Source organism: Pseudophryne corroboree, chromosome 6 (genome assembly GCF_028390025.1).
Source record: "Pseudophryne corroboree isolate aPseCor3 chromosome 6, aPseCor3.hap2, whole genome shotgun sequence".
In the NCBI taxonomy this organism is placed as follows: domain Eukaryota; kingdom Metazoa; phylum Chordata; class Amphibia; order Anura; family Myobatrachidae; genus Pseudophryne; species Pseudophryne corroboree.
Window position 1 is genome coordinate 835251735 of NC_086449.1, and position 24329 is coordinate 835276063.

General features: G+C 48.9%; 1 long non-coding RNA gene across 2 annotated transcripts in view; it reads right to left on the reverse strand.

Annotated features, from left to right (window-relative positions):
- The window catches only part of LOC134935821 (uncharacterized), a 60014-nt gene extending 36175 nt beyond the window's left edge, over positions 1-23839 (reverse strand). Inside the window, exon 1 of one of the 2 annotated variants that reach the window (XR_010180412.1) lies at positions 23758-23839. This is a non-coding gene — a long non-coding RNA (uncharacterized LOC134935821). Of the gene's footprint in view, positions 1-23647; positions 23711-23757 lie in introns of those variants that run through there. The other variant, XR_010180411.1, reaches the window with a different exon arrangement.
- Positions 23840-24329: the final 490 nt, after the last annotated feature.

Consider the following 24329-nt stretch of genomic DNA (forward strand, 5'->3'; position numbering starts at 1 on the left):
GTGAGTAAGATTAGCGACCCTAGTGGCCGACACAAACACCGGGCCCATTTAGGAGTGGCACTGCAGTGTCACGCAGGATGTCCCTTCCAAAAAACCCTCCCCAATCAGCACATGATGCAAAGAAAAAGAAAAGAAAAAAGAGGTGCAAGATGGAATTGTCCTTGGGCCCTCCCACCCACCCTTATGTTGTATAAACAAAACAGGACATGCACACTTTAACCAACCCATAATTTCAGTGACAGGGTCTGCCACACGACTGTGACTGATATGACGGGTTGGTTTGGACCCCCCCCAAAAAAGAAGCAATTAATCTCTCCTTGCACAAACTGGCTCTACAGAGGCAAGATGTCCACCTCATCTTCACCCTCCGATATATCACCGTGTACATCCCCCTCCTCACAGATTATCAATTCGTCCCCACTGGAATCCACCATCTCAGATCCCTGTGTACTTTGTGGAGGCAATTGCTGCTGGTCAATGTCTCCGCGGAGGAATTGATTATAATTCATTTTAATGAACATCATCTTCTCCACATTTTCTGGATGTAACCTCGTACGCCGATTGCTGACAAGGTGAGCGGCGGCACTAAACACTCTTTCGGAGTACACACTTGTGGGAGGGCAACTTAGGTAGAATAAAGCCAGTTTGTGCAAGGGCCTCCAAATTGCCTCTTTTTCCTGCCAGTATAAGTACGGACTGTGTGACGTGCCTACTTGGATGCGGTCACTCATATAATCCTCCACCATTCTATCAATGTTGAGAGAATCATATGCAGTGACAGTAGACGACATGTCCGTAATCGTTGTCAGGTCCTTCAGTCCGGACCAGATGTCAGCATCAGCAGTCGCTCCAGACTGCCCTGCATCACCGCCAGCGGGTGGGCTCGGAATTCTGAGCCTTTTCCTCGCACCCTCAGTTGCGGGAGAATGTGAAGGAGGAGATGTTGACAGGTCGCGTTCCGCTTGACTTGACAATTTTGTCACCAGCAGGTCTTTCAACCCCAGCAGACTTGTGTCTGCCGGAAAGAGAGATCCAAGGTAGGCTTTAAATCTAGGATCGAGCACGGTGGCCAAAATGTAGTGCTCTGATTTCAACAGATTGACCACCCGTGAATCCTTGTTAAGCGAATTAAGGGCTCCATCCACAAGTCCCACATGCCTAGCGGAATCGCTCCGTGTTAGCTCCTCCTTCAATGTCTCCAGCTTCTTCTGCAAAAGCCTGATGAGGGGAATGACCTGACTCAGGCTGGCAGTGTCTGAACTGACTTCACGTGTGGCAAGTTCAAAGGGCATCAGAACCTTGCACAACGTTGAAATCATTCTCCACTGCGCTTGAGACAGGTGCATTCCACCTACTATATCGTGCTCAATTGTATAGGCTTGAATGGCCTTTTGCTGCTCCTCCAACCTCTGAAGCATATAGAGGGTTGAATTCCACCTCGTTACCACTTCTTGCTTCAGATGATGGCAGGGCAGGTTCAGTAGTTTTTGGTGGTGCTCCAGTCTTCTGTACGTGGTGCCTGTACGCCGAAAGTGTCCCGCATTTCTTCTGGCCACCGACAGCATCTCTTGCACGCCCCTGTCGTTTTTTAAAAAATTCTGCACCACCAAATTCAAGGTATGTGCAAAACATGGGACGTGCTGGAATTTGCCCATATTTAATGCACACACAATATTGCTGGCGTTGTCCGATGCCACAAATCCACAGGAGAGTCCAATTGGGGTAAGCCATTCCGCGATGATCTTCCTCAGTTGCCGTAAGAGGTTTTCAGCTGTGTGCGTATTCTGGAAACCGGTGATACAAAGCGTAGCCTGCCTAGGAAAGAGTTGGCGTTTGCGAGATGCTGCTACTGGTGCCGCCGCTGCTGTTCTTGCGACGGGAGTCCATACATCTACCCAGTGGGCTGTCACAGTCACATAGTCCTGACCCTGCCCTGCTCCACTTGTCCACATGTCCGTGGTTAAGTGGACATTGGGTACAGCTGCATTTTTTAGGACACTGGTGACTCTTTTTCTGAGGTCTGTGTACATTTTCGGTATCGCCTGCCTAGAGAAATGGAACCTAGATGGTATTTGGTACCGGGGACACAGTACCTCCAACAAGTCTCTAGTTGGCTCTGCAGTAATGATGGATACCGGAACCACGTTTCTCACCACCCAGGATGCCAAGGCCTCAGTTATCCGCTTTGCAGTAGGATGACTGCTGTGATATTTCATCTTCCTCGCAAAGGACTGTTGAACAGTCAATTGCTTACTGGAAGTAGTACAAGTGGGCTTACGACTTCCCCTCTGGGATGACCATCGACTCCCAGCGGCAACAACAGCAGCGCCAGCAGCAGTAGGCGTTACACGCAAGGATGCATCGGAGGAATCCCAGGCAGGAGAGGACTCGTCAGAATTGCCAGTGACATGGCCTGCAGGACTATTGGCATTCCTGGGGAAGGAGGAAATTGACACTGAGGGAGTTGGTGGGGTGGTTTGCGTGAGCTTGGTTACAAGAGGAAGGGATTTACTGGTCAGTGGACTGCTTCCGCTGTCACCCAAAGTTTTTGAACTTGTCACTGACTTATTATGAATGCGCTGCAGGTGACGTATAAGGGAGGATGTTCCGAGGTGGTTAACGTCCTTACCCCTACTTATTACAGCTTGACAAAGGGAACACACGGCTTGACACCTGTTGTCCGCATTTCTGGTGAAATACCTCCACACCGAAGAGCTGATTTTTTTGGTATTTTCACCTGGCATGTCAACGGCCATATTCCTCCCACGGACAACAGGTGTCTCCCCGGGTGCCTGACTTAAACAAACCACCTCACCATCAGAATCCTCCTGGTCAATTTCCTCCCCAGCGCCAGCAACACCCATATCCTCCTCATCCTGGTGTACTTCAACACTGACATCTTCAATCTGACTATCAGGAACTGGACTGCGGGTGCTCCTTCCAGCACTTGCAGGGGGCGTGCAAATGGTGGAAGGCGCATGCTCTTCACGTCCAGTGTTGGGAAGGTCAGGCATCGCAACCGACACAATTGGACTCTCCTTGTGGATTTGGGATTTCGAAGAATGCACAGTTCTTTGCTGTGCTGCTTTTGCCAGCTTGAGTCTTTTCATTTTTCTAGCGAGAGGCTGAGTGCTTCCATCCTCATGTGAAGCTGAACCACTAGCCATGAACATAGGCCAGGGCCTCAGCCGTTCCTTGCCACTCCGTGTCGTAAATGGCATATTGGCAAGTTTACGCTTCTCCTCCGACAATTTTATTTTAGGTTTTGGAGTCCTTTTTTTTCTGATATTTGGTGTTTTGGATTTGACATGCTCTGTACTATGACATTGGGCATCGGCCTTGGCAGACGACGTTGCTGGCATTTCATCGTCTCGGCCATGACTAGTGGCAGCAGCTTCAGCACGAGGTGGAAGTGGATCTTGATCTTTCCCTAATTTTGGAACCTCAACATTTTTGTTCTCCATATTTTAATAGGCACAACTAAAAGGCACCTCAGGTAAACAATGGAGATGGATACTAGTATACAATTATGGACTGCCTGCCGAGTGCAGACACAGAGGTAGCCACAGCCGTGAACTACCGTACTGTACTGTGTCTGCTGCTAATATAGACTGGTTGATAAAGAGATGTCTATGTAACTATGTATGTATAAAGAAGAAAGAAAAAAAAACCACGGTTAGGTGGTATACAATTATGGACGGACTGCCTGCCGAGTGCAGACACAGAGGTAGCCACAGCCGTGAACTACCGTACTGTACTGTGTCTGCTGCTAATATAGACTGGTTGATAAAGAGATGTCTATGTAACTATGTATGTATAAAGAAGAAAGAAAAAAAAACCACGGTTAGGTGGTATACAATTATGGACGGACTGCCTGCCGAGTGCAGACACAGAGGTAGCCACAGCCGTGAACTACCGTACTGTACTGTGTCTGCTGCTAATATAGACTGGTTGATAAAGAGATGTCTATGTAACTATGTATGTATAAAGAAGAAAGAAAAAAAAACCACGGTTAGGTGGTATACAATTATGGACGGACTGCCTGCCGAGTGCAGACACAGAGGTAGCCACAGCCGTGAACTACCGTACTGTACTGTGTCTGCTGCTAATATAGACTGGTTGATAAAGAGATGTCGTAGTAGTATGTATGTATAAAGAAGAAGAAAAAACCACGGTTAGGTGGTATACAATTATGGACGGACTGCCTGCCGAGTGCAGACACAGAGGTAGCCACAGCCGTGAACTACCGTACTGTGTCTGCTGCGACTGGATGATAAATGATATAAAAAATATATATATATCACTACTGCAGCCGGACAGGTATATATTATATATTATATAATGACGGACCTGCTGGACACTGTCTGTCAGCAGAATGAGTTTTATTTTTATATAATAAAAAAAACAACAACACACAAGTGAAGTCACACGACGAGTGTTTAACTTTTTCAGGCAATCACAATATAAGTATACTACTAACTATACTGGTGGTCAGTGTGGTCAGGTCACTGGTCAGTCACACTGGCAGTGGCACTCCTGCAGCAAAAGTGTGCACTGTTTAATTTCAATATAATATTATGTACTCCTGGCTCCTGCTATAACCTATAACTGGCACTGCAGTGCTCCCCAGTCTCCCCCACAATTATAAGCTGTGTGAGCTGAGCAGTCAGACAGATATATAATATATATAGATGATGCAGCACACTGGGCTGAGCCTGAGCAGTGCACACAGATATGGTATGTGACTGAGTCACTGTGTGTATCGCTTTTTTCAGGCAGAGAACGGATATATTAAATAAACTGCACTGTCTGGTGGTCACTCACTAGTAAACTCTCTGCACTCTCTACACTTCTACAGTACTCCTCCTAGTCCTAAGCTCCAGTAAATCTCTCTCTCTTATAATCTAAATGGAGAGGACGCCAGCCACGTCCTCTCCCTATCAATCTCAATGCACGTGTGAAAATGGCGGCGACGCGCGGCTCCTTATATAGAATCCGAGTCTCGCGATAGAATCCGAGCCTCGCGAGAATCCGACAGCGTCATGATGACGTTCGGGCGCGCTCGGGTTAACCGAGCAAGGCGGGAAGATCCGAGTCGCTCGGACCCGTGAAAAAAAACATGAAGTTCGTGCGGGTTCGGATTCAGAGAAACCGAACCCGCTCATCTCTAATATATACTAGGTGATTCATCGCGCCCTACGGGCGCTCTTCACACCGTCGTAAGGGGCTACGCCCCCGTAATCTCTACTGAAACGTGAAGGTGTAGAATAGTAGTTGTATAGTTTGTGTTGGTGGAATGGGAGGTTTGTTCGTGGGTAGATGTAGTATGACAAAAGGGAACGTGATGGTGAAGGGTGTGCGTGTGGTGTCTGTGTGGTTATAGAAGGGGACATGTGGATGGGGTTGTTATTGTAGAGGTGTACTGTAAAAAGGTCTATGTAGCTGTAGTCAGTGGTGGTGGGTGTCCTGTATGGAGGATGTGAATGTGTGAGTCTGAAGGGAGGTAGTGTGTGTGTGTGTGTGTGTGTGTGTGTGTGTGTGTGTGTGTGTGTGTGTGTGTGTGTATGGTTTGGTGTATGGTTAGTTTTAAATGGGGGTGTTGGGCATGGTGGAGGAGGTGCATAGGTGCTGTACTTGTGTAAAGGTAGGTGGATTAGGGATAGGGGCATAGTAGTTATGAGTTTTGGGTTGTGGTGTCTTGTGATAGGGTTTGTGGAGGATGAAGAATGTTGTGTGATTTTTAGAGTGGTGGTAGGGTGTGTTGATTGTGTGGAGTGGGGCTGTAAATGTGTGTGTAGTGCATGTGGTTGGTTGTAGGGTAGAGGGGTAGTGTTGTGGGGTATCAGTGGTTGTGATGGGTAGATATAATCCGTGTTGAGGGTCAGAGTTTGTACGTGGTAGGTGTTGCATATATTGCATGCTGCATTGTGGAGGGGGTGAAGGAACAATGTTTGGTGTTTAGTTTGTTGTGGAAGGGGTACATAGATTGTGCGTGGTGTAGAGAAAATGGAGTTTGGGGGGCTGAGCAGAGTGAGGTTGGACGGTGGATGTGGTCTGGCCAGTGTATAAGCTGGGTTAGGGATGAGGGGTGGGTGAGGGGTTAGGAGGTGTAGTAGTTGGTGGTGTTATGTGTGTGTGCTTTAGAGTGAGTTTGTTGGAAGGTGGCATGGCTTTGGTTTGTCTGCATAGGGTGCTTTGTGTAGGGTAGTGTCGTGTGTGGTGTGTGGCTGGGAGGTTGGGGGGGGGCAGCAATTGGCATGTGGGTGCCTGGTTATGAGACGGGTACTGTTGTGGCCTAATTGTTGTGGTGATGGTGTGACAGAATCCATGGGCTGTATAGAGAGGGAGGTGGGTGTGTAATAGGGGTAGTGTGGTGTTGTACAGGATTGTGGAGTGTGTGGAAGGGAATGTGGGTGTTGGAGTGTTATGTAGGAAGGGTACGTTGGTGTGTGTGTGGGTTAAGAAAAAGAGTTGGGTAGTGATGTATGGTGCTTGCGGAATAGCGTGGGGGTGGGTGCCTGTATATGTATTGGTGTAGGGGTGAGGGATGGGGGTGGTGACAGGACGTGCAGTGTGTGATGGAGTTGTGGGTGTTAGGGGGATGGAGGTGTGCATGGGTGGAGTGTGTTGATATGTGATGGATGGGTGGAGGTTTTTTTTTTTGGGGGGTAGGGGTGTGTGGTGTGGAAGGGGGGGGGGCATTAGGTGAAGGCAGCGGTATTTTTTTTTTTGGGGGGGGAAGCTGGATGGGTGTTGTATTTGCTGTGGGTGGTTGGTAGGTATGGGGTTATGGTGGGTGTGGGATGACCTTAGGGTGTGCGGGGTGTGAGTGTGTGTGATTTGTGTATGTTATTGTGGTGTGAGGGTGATAGGGGTAGGTGTGAAAATTGGTGGGTGTTGGGGAAGGTGTATTGTCTGTGTTTGGGGGGGGGGTGTAGGGTGCGTGTGTTATGTTAGGAGTGTGCAGGCTGAGTGTTTGTGTGTGTGTGTGTGTGTGTGTGTGTGTGTGTGTGTGTGAAAGTATAGTAGACCATGGTATATGTGGGTGTAAGAGGCAGCACCGCCCCCCCCCCCCCTGAGATGAGTGGGATGTGAGCGGAGTTGTGAGCAAAAGGGAGGCATGCTCATTTATGTACTTTGGGGGATGGCTGATAGGGGTGTGTGGATGGATAATAGGGGGGTGTGATGGCTGATAAGGGGGGGGGGATTGGCTGATAGGGGGGTGTATGGCTGAAGGGGGTGTATGGCTGATAGAGGGGTGTGTGGCTGATGGGGTGGATGGCTGAAGAGGGGTGTGTGGCTGATTGGGGGTGATGGCTGATGGGGGGTGACGGCTGACGGGGTGGGGGTGATGGCTGATGGCTGATAGGGGGGGTGATGGCTGATAGGGGGTGGGGGTGATTGCTGATAGGGGGGAGGTGATGGCTGAAAGGGGGGAGGTGATTGCTGAAAGGAGGGAGGTGATGGCTGATGGGGGGTGGCTGATAAGGGGGGGGGATGGCTGATAGGGGTGGGGGTGATGACTGAAGGGGGGGTGATGGCTGAAAGGGGGGGTGATGGCTGAAAGGGGGGGGGCGATGGGGTGATGGCTGATAAGGGGGGCAATGGCTGATAGGGGGGATGGCTGATAGGGGGGTGATGGCTGACAGGGGGTGATGGCTGATAGGGGGTGGGGGTGATGGCTGAAAGGTGGGGTGATGGATGAAAGGGGGGGTGATGGCTGAAAGGGGGGGTGATGGATGAAGGGGGGGTGATGGCTGAAAGGGGGGGTGATGGTGAAGGGGGGGTGATGGCTGATAGGGGGGATGATGGCTGACAGGGGGGGTGGCTGATGGGGGGGATGGCTGGGGGGTGAAGGCTGACAGGGGGGGTGGGCTGATAGGGAGGGGGGTGATGGCTGATAGGGAGGGGGGTGATGGCTGATAGGGGGTGGGGGTGATGGCTGAAAGGGGGGGTGATGGCTGAAGGGGGGGGTGATGGCTGAAGGGGGGGTGATGGCTGAAGGGGGGGGTGATGGCTGAAGGGGGGGTGATGGCTGAAGGGGGGGGGTGATGGCTGACAGGGGGGTGGCTGGGGGGGGTGAAGGCTGATAGGGAGGGGGGTGATGGCTGATAGGGTGGGTGGCTGATGGGGGGGTGGCTGGGGGGGTGAAGGCTGATAGGGAGGGGGGTGATGGCTGATAGGGTGGGGGGTGATGGCTGGTTGGGGGGGTGGATGGCTGATAGGGGGGCGGGATGGCTGGGTGCGGGTGTATGGTGCTGGGAGGAGAGAGACTTTGTGTATGTGGAGCTGGGGGCTGGAGCAGCGAGAGGCCTGTCGCCTGCACACAGACAGGTGCTGGTGACGGGGATGTGCGAGTGCAGTGGGTCCCGGCGTTCTGGTGACTGGGGCTGGCGGTACAGTTTGTGCTGGGGTTGTGGGGAGGGCGGAGGCGGACTGTGCGGGCGCATCGCGGCTGTAAGGTTACTGATGGTGCTGTGCGACGGGTGGGATAGCGGTGGTGTGGGCTGCGGCAGTCTGGGCGTCCATGGTGGAGCAGGTGGGTGCGCGAGGTGCAGGTGGGTTTGTGCTGCTGACGGGAGGGGCGGTGTGCCGTGCGGCCGTGGCGCTTGTCCCCGGGCACTGATGGATGTGGGGTTAGAGTGGTCAGTGTGTCAGTTATGCGGGCGTCGGGGCTGGGGGTGTCTGGGCCGTCCATGGCTGGATGTGAGAGCTGGTGGAGGGAGGAAGGGAAGGAGGGGGGGTGGGTTTGCGGGTGTGTGGTGCGGGCGGCATTGGGGTGTCCGTGGTTACCTGGCACTGTGGGGAAACCATGCACGGGTGGCTTGTGGCTGGTGGGCGGATTCTGTGGCTGCAGCTTAGTGGTGTGCTGGAACAGGGCAGGAGCTGCTAACTCCGCCCACCATTGTGACCCCACCCAGCGTTACGGCCAGGCACAGAGTCACAGACTTGGGCTAATATATAGGAGATATACACAAATATGGGATCAGTACGTAATCCCGCTGGACAGGATCCCGGCAATCGAAATACCGACGCCGGAATCCTGACCACACAATCCCAACAGGGGTGGCGAGCGGAACGCAGCCCCTTGCGGGCTCGCTTCGCTCGCCACGCTGTGGCCACGGTGCCTCGCTACGCTCGGCACACTATTATATTCTCCCTCTATGGGTGTCGTGGACACCGACGGAGGGAGAATATGTCGGGATTGTGCCGGTCGGGATTCCGGCATCAGTGTTTCCACCACCGGGATACCGACGGCTGGATGTTGACCGCATCCCACACATATGTGTATATATATATATATATATATATATTAGTGATGAGCAGGTTCGGATCCTCAGGATCCGAACCCCCCCAAACTTCAGCTTTTTTACACGGGTCCGAGGCATACTCGGATTCTCCCATATGGCTCGATTAACCCGAGCGCGCCCGAACGTCATCATTTCACTCGTGCATTGGAAATGTTAGGGAGAGGATGTGGCTGGCGTCCTCTCCATTTATTAATGTTGCTGCAAATATTTGTGCTTATTGCTTAATTGTGGGGGCTGGGGAGCAGCTGTATTATATAGGAGGAGTACAGTGCAGAGTTTTGCTGATCAGTGACCACCAGTATATATAGCAGTACGGTACGGAAGGCCACTGCTCTACCTACCTCTGTGTCGTCAAGTATACTATCCATCTAGATTCTATACCTGTGGTGCATTTTAGTTTTGCAGTTTGCTGACAGTGACCACCAGTATATATAGCAGTACGGTACGGAAGGCCACTGCTGTACCTACCTCTGTGTCGTCAAGTATACTATCCATCTAGATTCTATACCTGTGGTGCATTTTAGTTTTGCAGTTTGCTGACAGTGACCACCAGTATATATAGCAGTACGGTACGGAAGGCCACTGCTCTACCTACCTCTGTGTCGTCAAGTATACTATCCATCTAGATTCTATACCTGTGGTGCATTTTAGTTTTGCAGTTTGCTGACAGTGACCACCAGTATATATAGCAGTACGGTACGGAAGGCCACTGCTGTACCTACCTCTGTGTCGTCAAGTATACTATCCATCTAGATTCTATACCTGTGGTGCATTTTAGTTTTGCAGTTTGCTGACAGTGACCACCAGTATATATAGCAGTACGGTACGGAAGGCCACTGCTCTACCTACCTCTGTGTCGTCAAGTATACTATCCATCTAGATTCTATACCTGTGGTGCATTTTAGTTTTGCAGTTTGCTGACAGTGACCACCAGTATATATAGCAGTACGGTACGGAAGGCCACTGCTCTACCTACCTCTGTGTCGTCAAGTATACTATCCATCTAGATTCTATACCTGTGGTGAATTTTAGTTTTGCAGTTTGCTGACAGTGACCACCAGTATATATAGCAGTACGGTACGGAAGGCCACTGCTCTACCTACCTCTGTGTCGTCAAGTATACTATCCATCTAGATTCTATACCTGTGGTGCATTTTAGTTTTGCAGTTTGCTGACAGTGACCACCAGTATATATAGCAGTACGGTACGGAAGGCAACTGCTGTACCTACCTCTGTGTCGTCAAGTATACTATCCATCTAGATTCTATACCTGTGGTGCATTTTAGTTTTGCAGTTTGCTGACAGTGACCACCAGTATATATAGCAGTACGGTACGGAAGGCCACTGCTCTACCTACCTCTGTGTCGTCAAGTATACTAACCATCTAGATTCTATACCTGTGGTGCATTTTAGTTTTGCAGTTTGCTGACAGTGACCACCAGTATATATAGCAGTACGGTACGGAAGGCCACTGCTCTACCTACCTCTGTGTCATCAAGTATACTATCCATCTAGATTCTATACCTGTGGTGCATTTTAGTTTTGCAGTTTGCTGACAGTGACCACCAGTATATATAGCAGTACGGTACGGAAGGCCACTGCTCTACCTACCTCTGTGTCGACAAGTATACTATCCATCCATACCTGTGGTGCATTTCAGTTGTGCGCAGTATATTTAGTAGTAGGCCATTGCTTTTGATACTGGCATATAATTCCACACATAAAAAAATGGAGAACAAAAATGTGGAGGTTAAAATAGGGAAAGATCAAGATCCACTTCCACCTCGTGCTGAAGCTGCTGCTACTAGTCATGGCCGAGACGATGAAATGCCATCAACGTCGTCTGCCAAGACCGAAGCCCAATGTCATAGTAGAGAGCATGTAAAATCCAAAAAACAAAAGTTCAGTAAAATTACCCAAAAATCAAAATTGAAAGCGTCTGATGAGAAGCGTAAATTTGCCAATATGCCATTTACGACACGGAGTGTCAAGGAATGGCTGAGACCCTGGCCTATGTTCATGGCTAGTGGTTCAGATTCACATGAGGATGGAAGCACTCATCCTCTCGCTAGAAAAATGAAAAGACTTAAGCTGGCAAAAGCACAGCAAAGAACTGTGTGTTCTTCTAAATCACAAATCCCCAAGGAGAGTCCAATTGTGTCGGTTGCGATGCCTGACCTTCCCAACACTGGACGGGAAGAGCTTGCGCCTTCCACCATTTGCACGCCCCCCTGCAAGTGCTGGAAGGAGCACCCGTAGTCCAGTTCCTGATAGTCAAATTGAAGATGTCACTGTTGAAGTACACCAGGATGAGGATATGGGTGTTGCTGGCGCTGGGGAGGAAATTGACAAGGAGGATTCTGATGGTGAGGTGGTTTGTTTAAGTCAGGTACCCGGGGAGACACCTGTTGTCCATGGGACGAATATGGCCATTGACATGCCTGGTCAAAATACAAAATAAATCACCTCTTCGGTGTGGAATTATTTCAACACAAATGCGGACAACAGGTGTCAAGCCGTGTGTTGCCTTTGTCAAGCTGTAATAAGTAGGGGTAAGGACGTTAACCACCTAGGAACATCCTCCCTTATACGTCACCTGGACCGCATTCATCAGATGTCACTGACAAGTTCAAAAACTTTGGATGACAGCGGAAGCAGTCCACTGACCACTAAATCCCTTCCTCTTGTAACCAAGCTCCTGCAAACCACACCACCAACTCCCTCAGTGTCAATTTCCACCTTACATAGGAAAGCCAATAGTCCTGCAGGCCATGTCACTGGCAAGTCTGACGAGTCCTCTCCTGCCTGGGATTCCTCTGATTCATCCTTGAGTGTAACGCCTACTGCTGCTGGCGCTGCTGTTGTTGCTGCTGGGAGTCGATGGTCATCCCAGAGGGGAAGTCGGAAGACCACTTGTACTACTTCCAGTAAGCAATTGACTGTCCAACAGTCCTTTGCGAGGAAGATGAAATATCACAGCAGTCATCCTGCTGCAAAGCGGATAACTCAGGTCTTGTCAGCCTGGGTGGTGAGAAACGTGTTTCCGGTATCCACCGTTAATTCAGAGGCAACTAGAGACTTGTTTGAGGTACTGTGTCCCCGGTACCAAATACCATCTAGGTTCCATTTCTCTAGGCAGGCGATACCGAAAATGTACACAGACGTCAGAAAAAGAGTCACCAGTGTCCTAAAAAATGCAGTTGTACCCAATGTCCACTTAACCACGGACATGTGGACAAGTGGAGCAGGGCAGACTCAGGACTATATGACTGTGACAGCCCACTGGGTAGATGTATTGCCTCCCGCAGCAAGAACAGCAGCGGCGGCACCAGTAGCAGCATCTCGCAAACGCCAACTCGTTCCTAGGCAGGCTACGCTTTGTATCACCGCTTTCCATAAGAGGCACACAGCTGACAACCTCTTACGGAAACTGAGTAACATTGCTTACCCCAATTGGACTCTCCTGGGGATTTGTGACATCGGACTACGCCACCAATATTGTGCGTGCATTACATCTGGGCAAATTTCAGCACGTCCCATGTTTTGCACATACATTGAATTTGGTGGTGCAGAATTATTAAAAAAACGACAGGGGCGTGCAAGAGATGCTGTCGGTGGCCCGAAGATTTGCGGGCCACTTTCGGCATTCAGCCACCGCGTGCCGAAGACTGGAGCACCAGCAAACAGTCCTGAACCTGCCCTGCCATCATCTGAAGCAAGAGGTGGTAACGAGGTGGAATTCAACCCTCTATATGCTTCAGAGGATGGAGGAGCCGCAAAAGGCCATTCAAGCCTATACATCTGCCTACGATATAGGCAAAGGAGGGGGAATGCACCTGACTCAAGCGCAGTGGAGAATGATTTCAACGTTGTGCAAGGTTCTGCAACCCTTTGAACTTGCCACACGTGAAGTCAGTTCAGACACTGCCAGCCTGAGTCAGGTCATTCCCCTCATCAGGCTTTTGCAGAAGAAGCTGGAGACATTGAAGGAGGAGCTAAAACAGAGCGATTCCTCTAGGCATGTGGGACTTGTGGATGGAGCCCTTCATTCGCTTAACCAGGATTCACGGGTGGTCAATCTGTTGAAATCAGAGCACTACATTTTGGCCACCGTGCTCGATCCTAGATTTAAAACCTACGTTGTATCTCTCTTTCCGGCAGACACAAGTCTGCAGAGGTTCAAAGACCTGCTGGTGAGAAAATTGTCAAGTCAAGCGGAACGTGACCCGTCAACAGCTCCTCCTTCACATTCTCCCGCAACTGGGGGTGCGAGGAAAAGGCTAAGAATTCTGAGCCCACCCGCTGGCGGTGATGCAGGGCAGTCTGGAGCGAGTGCTGACATCTGGTCCGGACTGAAGGTCCTGCCAACGATTACTAACATGTCGTCTACTGTCACTGCATATGATTCTGTTACCATTGAAAGAATGGTGGAGGATTATATGAGTGACCGCATCCAAGTAGGCACGTCAGACAGTCCGTACGTATACTGGCAGGAAAAAGAGGCAATTTGGAGGCCCTTGCACAAACTGGCTTTATTCTACCTAAGTTGCCCCCCCTCCAGTGTGTACTCCGAAAGAGTGTTTAGTGCAGCCGCTCACCTTGTCAGCAATCGGCGTACGAGATTACTTCCAGAAAATGTGGAGAAGATGATATTCATCAAAATGAATTATAATCAATTCCTCCGTGGAGACATTCACCAGCAATTGCCTCCAGAAAGTACACAGGGATCTGAGATGGTGGATTCCAGTGGGGACGAATTAATAATCTGTGAGGAGGGGGATGTACACAGTGAAAGGGGTGAGGAATCGGAGGATGATGATGAGGTGGACATCTTGCCTCTGTAGAGCCAGTTTGTGCAAGGAGAGATTGCTTGCTTCTTTTTTGGTAGAGGCCCAAACCAACCAGTCATTTCAGTCACAGTCGTGTGGCAGACCCTGTCGCTGAAATGATGGGTTCGTTAAAGTGTGCATGTCCTGTTTATACAACATAAGGGTGGGTGGGAGGGCCCAAGGACAATTCCATCTTGCACCTCTTTTTTCTTTCATTTTTCTTTGCATCGTGTGCTGTTTGGGGACTATTTTTTTAAGTGCCATCCTGTCTGACACTGCAGTGCCACTCCTAAATGGACCAGGTGTTTGTGTCGGCCACTTGTGTCGCTTAGCTTAGTCACACAGCGACCTTGGTGCGCCTCTTTTTTTCTTTGCATCATGTGCTGTTTGGGGACAGTTTTTTTGAAGTGCCATCCTGTCTGACACTGCAGTGCCACTCCTAGATGGGCCAGGTATTTGTGTCGGCCACTTGTGTCGCTTAGCTTAGTCACACAGCGACCTTGGTGCGCCTCTTTTTTTCTCTGCATCATGTGCTGTTTGGGGACAATTTTTTTGAAGTGCCATCCTGTCTGACACTGCAGTGCCACTCCTAGATGGGCCAGGTGTTTGTGTCAGCCACTTGTGTCGCTTAGCTTAGTCACACAGCGACCTTGGTGCGCCTCTTTTTTTCTTTGCATCATGTGCTGTTTGGGGACTATTTTTTTGAAGTGCCATTCTGTCTGACACTGCAGTGCCACTCCTAGATGGGCCAGGTGTTTGTGTCGGCCACTTGTGTCGCTTAGCTTAGCCATCCAGCGACCTTGGTGCAAATTTTAGGACTAAAAATAATATTGTGAGGTGTGAGGTGTTCAGAATAGACTGAAAATGAGTGTAAATTATGGTTATTGAGGTTAATAATACTATGGGATCAAAATGACCCCCAAATTCTATGATTTAAGCTGTTTTTGAGGTTTTTTTTTGTAAAAAAACACCCGAATCCAAAACACACCCGAATCCGACAAAAAAATTTCAGGTAGGTTTTGGCAAAACGCGTCCGAATCCAAAACACGGCCGCGGAACCGAATCCAAAACCAAAACACAAAACCCGAAAAATTTCCGGTGCACATCACTATATATACACACACACACAAACACACACACACACACACACACACACACACACACACACACACACACACACACACACACACACACACACTCTCTCTGTATGTATGTGACAGCATGGTAAGGTAAAAAAAAAAAAAAAAAAAAAAAACAGTACAGCCAGCTTACATGTTTTCTCTGCAGCTGGCAGACACAGCTCATGACACAGGAGAGTGACAGCTCGCTCCGCCACACACCCGCCGCTGGTTCCACACTCTGCAGCCTGCCGGCCAGCCAATGACTGGGCCACAGGCTGCACATTAACACACGATTGGACAGCTGAGCCGTCGCTCAGCTGTCCTGTACTTCTATCCGGCGCCGCTGCTGTTAGGTTGCCAAGGCAACCTACAGTATAGGGAGCCGCTGGGAGCGCAGCGTAGAGGTCCAAACTGTGTGCGGGTGCTGGGGGGCCCTTTTAAAACGGGGGGCCCGGGGTACTTAACCCCTGGGCCCTCCCCTTAATCCGGCTCTGGCCGGGCTGCCACCATGCATATGAGTGCTGGGCTGCCACCATACATATATATATATATGTATAAGTGTATAATGTGCTCTCCCTGGTGCAAAGTGTATAACGTGCTCTACCTGGTGCAATGTGTATAACGTGCTCTACCTGGTGCAATGTGTATAACGTGCTCTACCTGGTGCAGTGTGTATAACATTTTCTACCTGGTGCAATGTGTATAACGTGCTCTACCTGGTGCAATGTGTATAATGTGCCCTACCTGGTGCAGTGTGTATAATGTGCTCTGCCTGGCGCAAAATGTATAATGTGCTTTACCTGGTGCAATGTGTATAATGTGCTCTGCCTGGTGCAAAGTGTATAACGTGCTCTACCTGGTGCAATGTGTATAACGTGCTCTACCTGACGCAATGTGTATAATGTGCTCTGCCTGGTGCAAAGTGTATAACGTGCTCTACCTGGTGCAATGTGTATAACGTGCTCTACCTGGTGCAATGTGTATAACGTGTTCTACCTGGTGCAATGTGTATAACGTGCTCTACCTGGTGCAAAGTGTATAATGTGCTCTACCTGGCGCAAAGTGTATAATGTGCTCTACCTGGTGCAATGTGTATAACGTGCTCTGCCTGGTGCAATGTGTATAACGTGCTCTGCCTGGTGCAAAGTGTATAACGTGCTCTGCCTGGTGCAATGTGTATAACGTGCTCTACCTGGTGCAACGTGTATAACGTGCTCTGCCTGGCGCAATGTGTATAATGTGCTCTGCCTGGTGCAATGTGTATAACATGCTCTACCTGGTGCAATGTGTATAACGTGCTCTGCCTGGTGCAATGTGTATAACGTGCTCTACCTGGTGCAATGTGTATAACGTGCTCTGCCTGGCGCAATGTGTATAATGTGCTCTGCCTGGTGCAATGTGTATAACGTGCTCTACCTGGTGCAACGTGTATAACGTGCTCTGCCTGGCGCAATGTGTATAATGTGCTCTGCCTGGTGCAATGTGTATAACGTGCTCTACCTGGTGCAATGTGTATAATGTGCTCTGCCTGGTGCAATGTGTATAACGTGCTCTACCTGGTGCAATGTGTATAACGTGCTCTACCTGGTGCAACGTGTATAACGTGCTCTGCCTGGCGCAATGTGTATAACGTGCTCTACCTGGTGCAATGTGTATAATGTGCTCTGCCTGGTGCAATGTGTATAATGTGCTCTGCCTGGCGCAATGTGTATAACGTGCTCTACCTGGTGCAATGTGTATAATGTGCTCTGCCTGGTGCAATGTGTATAATGTGCTCTGCCTGGTGCAATGTGTATAACGTGCTCTACCTGGTGCAATGTGTATAACGTGCTCTGCCTGGTGCAGTGTGTATAATGTGCTCTACTTGGCGCAATGTGTATAATGTGCTCTGCCTGGTACAATGTGTATAATGTGCTCTGCCTGCTGCAATGTGTATAACGTGCTCTGCCTGGTGCAATGTGTATAACGTGCTCTACCTGGTGCAATGTGTATAACGTGCTCTACCTGGTGCAATGTGTATAACGTGCTCTGCCTGGTGCGATGTGTATACGTGCTCTGCCTGGTGCAATGTGTATAACGTGCTCTACCTGGTGCAATGTGTATAATGTGCTCTACCTGGTGCAATGTGTATAATGTGCTTTACTTGGTGCAATGTGTATAATGTGCTCTGCCTGGCGCAAAGTGTATAACGTGCTCTACCTGGCGCAAAGTGTATAACGTGCTCTATCTGGCGGAATATGTATAACGTGCTCAAACTGGCGCAGTGTGTATAGGAGGTTCTACTTGGTGCACTGTGTATAAGTGGCACTACTCTGTGGTGTAATGTGAATTGGCACTATTATGTGGCCATGCCCCTTTCCCCACTAAGCCACACCCCTAAAATTTTGCGGCGCCACGCAGGCGCGCATTTAACATTCATTCATGTGTGCTGGCCTTCTGAGCAGTAATCCCTCCCACTTGACAGACTCCACCCCCTCAACAGTCTGCCACCCCTATTAGGGCTGCTTCCATAAATTTCCCGGGCTGGTTTTTGATCCCAATGATCCACCCCTGGCCGCAGCAGCGCTATGTAATTGGTGGAGGCGCCGCTTCAGCTGCCCCTCTCCTTCCACATAGGCTGGCCACCGCCGCAGTGAATGCTGGGATGCGCTTCCCCCAGCCAATCTGGAAGGAAAGGGACAGCTGCAGCGGCGCCTCCACCAATTACATAGCGCTGCTGCGGCTCCCGAGTCCCCCTCCCTCCTCCTCTTTCTCCCCTGCCTGGGAACATCATCTGCCTGCGCCGAGGAGCCTGACTGCCTGAGCCAGTGGGGAGAGAGTAAGTATTGTCTGTGTTTTCTGTCTGTCTGTCTATCTATCTATCTATCTATCTATCTATCTATCTATCTATCTATCTACAGTATCTATCTATTCTGTCTGCCATAATGTGTAAAAAGGGGATGCTGTCTGCCGTAATGTGTAAAAAGGGGACGCTGTCTACGTAATGTGTAAAAAGGGGACGCTGTCTCCGTAATGTGTAAAAAAGGGATGCTGTCTGACGTAATGTGTAAAAAGGGGGATGTCTGCCGTAATGTGTAAAAAGGGGATGCTGTCTGCCGTAATGTGTAAAAAGGGGACTGTCACACACCTGAGGCGGCGTTCGCCACGCTTACCCCTGCGTGTCTGCTGGTCGGTGTTGCGGCCTCTGCCTTCGGTGGGCCACGGGCTCCGGCGTCTGGTTGGCGCGGCTACCGGTGGTTCCCCGGGGCATGGGTGCCGCCATGACACCCGGCATCACGTGGACAGGGGGCAGGTGACGTCATCAGACTGCTCCGCCAATCCAACGCTGGCGGGAGATTCAAAGTCAGATGCCGGACAGAGCTTCAGTGCCTGAGTATCTTCTTTCCCTGACGTAGATGCCAGTGCTCTTGTTCCCGGCAAGGATCTCTGCAGTTGTACTCCAGTGTCTCCAGCATTTCCAGCTGTCAGTTCTCTGCACCGGCTCCAGTGTATTCAGCGGCCGGTAACTCTTTCTGCGTACCAGTCATCCGAGTTCCTCACACCATCAGCGCCTCAGTCTCCGTTCTCAAGTTCTACAAACCAACAGCGTCTTAAACCCCTGCACTTCAGTTCCTCACACCATCAGCGTCTCAGTCTCCGTTCTCAAGTTCTACAAACCAACAGCGTCTTAAACCCCTGCACTTCAGTTCCTCACATCATCAGTGTCTCAGTCTCCGCTCTCAAGTTCTACAAACCAACAGCGTGTTAAACCCCTGCACTTCAGTTCCTCACACCATCAGTGTCTCAGTCTCTGCTCTCAAGTTCTACAAACCAACAGCATCTTAAACCCCTGTACTTCCGTTTCTCACCATCAGCGTCTCAGTCTCCGTTCTCAAGTTCTACAAACCAACAGCGTCTTAACCTTCTGCACTTCAGTCCTTCACACCATCAGTGTCTCAGTCTCCGTTCTCAAGTTCTACAAATCAACAGCGTCTAAAACCCCTGCTCTTCAGTTCTTCACATCATCAGCGTCTCTGTCACCGCTCACATGTTCTTTATCCATCTGTGCCTTCTATCATCATTTACAAGTTCCTCAAGTTATCAGTGACTTTCAAAACATCATCCACAGTTTCTTCAGTTACCAGCATCTTTAATATTTCTCACTAAACACTTCAGTGGGTCTGGACATTTCCCTCATTTATCCCTTTTTGGCATTTGACTTTAAGTTGCTTTTCCCTGCAATAAAACTCTTCAATATTTCATCAAATTCCACTGTCAGTGTCCTGTATGAGGAAATCATATATTAAGCCTTCCCTTTTCCAGCTCAGTTGTGGTTCCTCTTCCCAACCATCGGAAGAATCCCCGAGTTCACAACACCCTCAGTCTAGGCCAGTGACAGGGACGCTGTCTGCCGTAATGTGTAAAAAGGGGACACTGTCTGGTGTAATGTGTGATAAAAAGGAGACGCTGTCTGCTGTAATGTGTAAAAAGGGGACGCTGTCTGCTGTAATGTGTGATAAAAAGGGGACTAAGTCTGCCGTAATGTGTAAAAAGGGGATGATGTCTGCCGTAATATGTGATAAAAAGGGGACGCTGTCTGCCGTAATGTGTAATAAAAAGGGGATACTGTCTGCCATAATGTGTAAAAAGGGACGCTGTCTGCCGTAATGTGTGATAAAAAGGGGATGCTGTCTGATGTAATGTGTAATAAAAAGGGGGCGCTGTCTGACGTAATGTGTAAAAAGGGGGCGCTGTCTGACGTAATGTGTAAAAAGGCGACGCTGTCTGCCGTAGTGTGTAAAAAAGGGGACGCTGTCTGCCGTAGTGTGTAAAAAAGGGATGCTGTCTGCCGTATTGTGTAAAAAAGGGGATGCTGTCTGCAGTAATGTGTAAAAAGGGGACGCTGTCTGCCGTAATGTGTAAAAAGGGGGAGCTGTCTCCGTAATGTGTAAAAAGGGGATGCTGTCTGACGTAATGTGTAAAAAGGGGGACGCTCTGCCGTAATGTGTAAAAAGGGGACGCTGTCTACCGTAATGTATAAAAAGGGGACACTCTGGTGTAATGTGTGATAAAAAGGAGACGCTGTCTGCCGTAATGTGTAAAAGGGGACGCTGTCTGACGTAATGTGTGATAAAAAGGGGACTCAGTCTGCCGTAATGTGTAAAAAGCAGATGATGTCTGCCGTAATGTGTGATAAAAAGGGGACGCTGTCTGCCGTAATGTGTAATAAAAAGGGACGCTGTCTGCCGTAATGTGTAAAAAGGGGACGCTGTCTGCCGTAATGTGTGATAAAAAGGGGACGCTGTCTGACGTAATGATTGATAAAAAGGGGACGCTGTCTGACGTAATGTGTAAAAAGGGAGCGCTGTCTGACGTAATGTGTAAAAAGGCGACGCTGTCTACCGTAGTGTGTAGAAAAGGGGACGCTGTCTGCTGTAGTGTGTAAAAAAGGGGGACTGTCTGCCGTAGTGTGTAAAAAAGGGATGCTGTCTGCCGTATTGTGTAAAAAAGGGGACGCTGTCTGCCGTAATGTGTAAAGAGGGGACGCTGTCTGCCGTAGTGTGTAAAAAGAAAGGGGGCGCTGTCTGACGTAATGTGTATAAAGGGGACGCTGTTTGCCATAATGTGTAAAAAGAGGACACTGTCTGCTGTAATGTGTAAAAAGGGGACGCTGTCTGCCGTAATGTGTAAAAAGGGTGATGCTGTCTGCCGTAATGTGTAAAAAGGGTGATGCTGTCTGCCGTAATGTGTAAAAAGGGGACGGTGTCTGCCGTAATGTGTAAAAAGGGGGACTGTCTGCCGTAATGTGTAAAGAGAGGGTGCTGTCTGCCGTAATGTGTAAAAAGGGGGATGCTGTCTGCCGTAATGTGTAAAAAGGAGACGCTGTCTGCCGTAATGTGTAAAAAGGGGGACTGTCTGGTGTAATGTGTAAAAAGGGGACGCTGTCTGCCGTAATGTGTAAAAAGGGGGATGCTGTCTGCCGTAATGTGTAAAAAGGGTGACGCTGTCTGCCATAGTGTGTAAAAAGGGGGTGCTGTCTGATGTAAAAGTGGAAAAAGGGGGACGCTGTCTGCCGTAATGTGTAAAAAGGGGGACTGTCTGGTGTAATGTGTAAAAAGGGGATGCTGTCTGCCGTAATGTGTAAAAAAGGGGATGCTGTCTACCATAATGTGTAAAAAGGGGATGCTGTCTGCCGTAATGTGTAAAAATGGGGACGCTGTCTGCCGTAATGTGTATAAAGGGGGACGCTGTCTGCCGTAATGTGTAAAAAATGGATGCTGTCTGCGTAGTGTGTAAAAAGGGGGTGCTGTCTGACGTAAAAGTGTAAAAAGGGGGACGCTGTCTGCCGTAATGTGTAAAAAGGGGGACTGTCTGGTGTAATGTGTAAAAAGGGGACGCTGTCTGCCGTAATGTGTAAGAAGGGGGATGCTGTCTGCCGTAATGTGTAAAAAGGGGATGCTGTCTGCCGTAATGTGTAAAAAGGGGGATGCTGTCTGCCGTAATGTGTAAAAAGGGGACGCTGTCTGTCGTAATGTGTATAAAGGGGGACGCTGTCTGCCATAGTGTGTAAAAAAGGGGTGCTGTCTGACATAAAAGTGTAAAAAGAGGGACGCTGTCTGCCGTAATGTGTAAAAAGGGGGACTGTCTGGTGTAATGTGTAAAAAGGGGACGCTGTCTGCTGTAATGTGTAAAAAGGGGGATGCTGTCTGCCGTAATGTGTAAAAAGGGTCTCTACCTGGTGTAGTGGCGCTACTGTGCGACGTAATTTGAATAATGGAGACTACTGTGCACCGTAATAGGAAATGGTATTATTTTGTGGCCACACCCCATCCCCATGAAGCCATGCCCCTATATATTTTTGCGCACGCCTATGGCGCGCACTGGCACTGTTTTACATAAAGGAAGGGGGGGGGTGCTGATGCCGTTTCTTGCACACAGCGCTAAAACGTCTAGTTACGGCACTGTTGCTAGGTATCCATTTGCCTGGCCCTGAGCAGGTCACCCTCACCAGATCCTCTCCAGCACAGTGCCCCCATTGCATTAAAATAATCACCCCCCTCTCCACATCCTAAATCTAGGACACATCCACATCCTAAACCTGAACGTATCCCATCTGTATGTGTATCTCTACCCTGCTATGTCATTATGTCATCCTGTACTTTGCATCCCTGTGTGCCGCTGAGTATTGTGTGTGTGTATATATATATATATTGACAATACTAAATACTTTTGTCGTATAAACAACCCTTTATGAAGCTAAGAACACTGTACGCTGTTTGCTTAAGAAATACCGTATGGGTACGCTATCTGCGTAACGATCGCTAAGCCGTAGGCGAGACGCTCAAGCGTCACGTTCGCTCACGGCCCAGTGATCACAGGACACGTTATTGGTTATGTCTAGGGGAATGATTCGCTGTAGCGTAGCCTACGCTCGAGACCACGAGGAGGTCACCAGCGATGCAGACGCTCACAACACTATACCTTTATGTTAAAACCTTATACCAATGAAATACACTGAATACCTTAATGTGAGTACAGGGTGTAAGTGCAACCTTGTGTAACCTGACTAACTACAAAGCTGCTTGAGCGTCACCGACGCTCAAGTGAACACTTAACACTATAGAAAATACACAGATACTGGTTTAGGTTCCAAAGCCTATTAACTATGTATTATAACTAATATACTTGCAAAAAGGAATCACAGTACAAATGATACACTACAGTATAACATAAACCACCTAACCAGATAACTATACAGGAAACACACTACAATACAATACAGTTAAGTTTAAGGAGAAATAAGAGAAGATGAGAAGACAAGAGAGAGAGAGAGATTTGAGAGAGATTGGCTCACAATAACATTAAAAGACAATATGGTTGCAGCGAAGCTTACACATGTGAGGAACAATCGCTGCGCAGTTAATCAATGCTGAGAATCTTTGTTTAGAAAGTACTTGAGCTTACCCATGCTGCCTGTCCCTATATACACAACACCCAGCTACACAATCGTCCCTACAATGCCGCATGGGGCAGAAGCTAGACTCCATCTTATTCCAAAATGTCCAAGCCTCAAAACAATGCATATGTTCTGATTTTACAATTCCAAACAATCTAAATCACCTTTCACAATTTCAAGCAAACACAGTATCTCTATAACCAGAGCATATGAGTTATCACAAGACCAGACCACCAGGTACTCACAAGTATCAGCCTGCCATTGCTACCAGCACATATTCAAAAGTACTGCATGGTGGTATTTATGATTAACAAGATCCCAGCTACCATCACAGATTCCACAGGGCACCAACACTAACACCCAACAATCATCACAGCCAAGTTACAATATCCTATTTAAACCAGAAAGCAATATGTCTATATTTCCTTCTATAGCCATGTGATTCTATACTTAGCCTTTGGGAAGGAATTCTGTCCTGGGGATGTAGCCGCCATGCTGCTTGATGCTAGCTTAGTTCTGAGTGTCAGTCAGCCCTGTGATCTCCAGTGGGTATATCATACCTGCATTCCAGCTGTGGGGGTGTGTCAACCACAGGAAGTGTGTGTCCCTCCCAGCATGTGAGCCAGCTGCATCAGTGGCCTTGGTTATGTAACACAATGGGTGATGACCAACACATTCCTGTCTAGTGAGAAGCTATTGTTTGGCGAATACAAAACAGAATCCTGTCTGGGTTTTGTTCTATATTCATGATGTCCACTTTCAGTTGAGACAATGACATCTCAGCCCTCATTCTCCTGTATACAAATCCAGCCCCATTTGTAAACACAGGTGTTGGCCCTCCTTATTGAGTCTCAAAAGCTCAGTGTAATTAAAGGCTATTGTACTCCGTCTGCGGGAAAGATACTGATTTGGAGTACAATTGATCTTCAATTACTATTCCTGTGTTTACCTTATGCATGTGTAGATATGAGGCCCTCTTAACATGCAAACTATTGTTTGGGGGATCTCTGAGGTCAAAGAGACATTTGAGACCTACTGATGCCTGTCTCCAACTGTTCAGATGCATGACTAAGTAAGAACAAATAATAATAAATAAATGGACATAACTTCTTATGTCCATAACTATTCGCAC